Below are 1,718 nucleotides of genomic sequence, written 5' to 3' on the forward strand. Positions count from 1 at the left end.
CGATCATGTTAGAAAATATTGGATTTTCTTGGGAAGCATGCATACATAGTTCAGAACTCAATAACAAAGGTTTTCGATACAAACGATATTTACTTATAATGAAAAGTAATCAATTTTACAAATTCAGTGACTAGTTTCCAATACAAAAACATGCTTATGAACTCACCAGCTTTATGCTGATATGTTTTCAAAAACCGCTTGTATTCTCAGGGCAACGATAGACAGGTACCTTCGCTCACTTTTGGAGAAGACAGAGCATCTTGAAGTCGAGTCTTTATCTTTTGTTACTTTTGAATATAAAGATATGTACAAGCTATGTTTTCAAACAAATGTAAATATTCATATTGCAATGTAATGGTTGTGTTTACTTTGATTGCTATGATACGATTGTTGTGATACTACGCATGATGTCCTTCGCCCCGGAACATTTCCGCCTTCGGTTTCGGGGTGTGACAAATAGTAATACTACAAAACTATTGTGATTGTGGACATACTTCCAATATAAATAACGTATGTGCATAAGCATATTTTTTTAAAAAAATTGATTTTTTAAAATTTATCTGTTATACGTAACTTATATGTATATTTGGTGTTTTTGTGCATATAATTTATATGTGTGCATATGTGAGTATGAATACACATATCCACCTATTTTATGCGTATAATAAAAAAACTTTTCTTTGTCAAATTTTCTTATGCGAATCTTTTAATCATGAGGAGAGCAGTAGAATGATGTGTTTTTTTTAAATGTTTGTAGGAAAAGTCCTTAAGTTCTTAGGGTTTTTTTTTGGTTCCCACTATAGCTCAACTCTCTCTCTCTCCCCACACACACACACACACACACATATATATATATATATATATATATATATATATATATATGGTTGAGTTAAGTGAGTAACCATTTTATACCTGACCAATAAACCAATCGTGGTCGTTAGAGACAAAATGATAAAAAAAAACCCCAAAAAAAATGGTTGTACATTTAGAGATTAGATATGCATGCACCTGATCTTAGTAAAAAAACATACATTTGTTTTGTGTTTTTAATAATATTTAAGATATTTATTATCGAAAAAAAATCTAATATATTAAAATCCAAATATTTATCTTGTTTCCATGAACATCCATATTGAGATATAAAAAACATACTTTTTTTCGGAAAAAAACCCCACTTCTGTTTTATATTTTATAATATTCAGGTTTATTTTTTATCGAAAGGGAAATCGTCAATAAAGTCTCAATATTTTGGCTCATTTTACGTTTTAGTCCTAAAATACTTTTTTTACGAAAAAATCCTAAAAACCAGCAAAAGTTTGCATTTTGACCCTTTTTGACCGGTTGGAATCGATAAAAAATTAATTTAGGACTATTTCGTAAACTGACTCAAAATATTGTGATTTTTCTGCAAACAAAATTATAAAGACTTTTCTGCAAACAAATACGTTGTTGTTGTTATTATTATTATTATTATTATTATTATTATTATTATTATTATTATCAAAAATATGTTGAAGTATATTGTTTTTAAAATTTGTTATTACTAATATTGTTAATAATATATATAAATACATTTAAATGAAAAAAGAATATTAAAGGTATTTTTTAAGGGTGAAGGTGGAGAGGATGGCGATGCTTTTAACATTGAAATCATGAATGTATTTTTGTATATTTTTACTTTCTATATGATCATTTCACATTTGTCGTTATTGATTTCA

The sequence above is a fragment of the Lactuca virosa genome, chromosome 4 (assembly GCF_052849685.1).
Source record: "Lactuca virosa cultivar CGN04683 chromosome 4, Lactuca_virosa_CGN04683_v6, whole genome shotgun sequence".
NCBI lineage: Eukaryota > Viridiplantae > Streptophyta > Magnoliopsida > Asterales > Asteraceae > Lactuca > Lactuca virosa.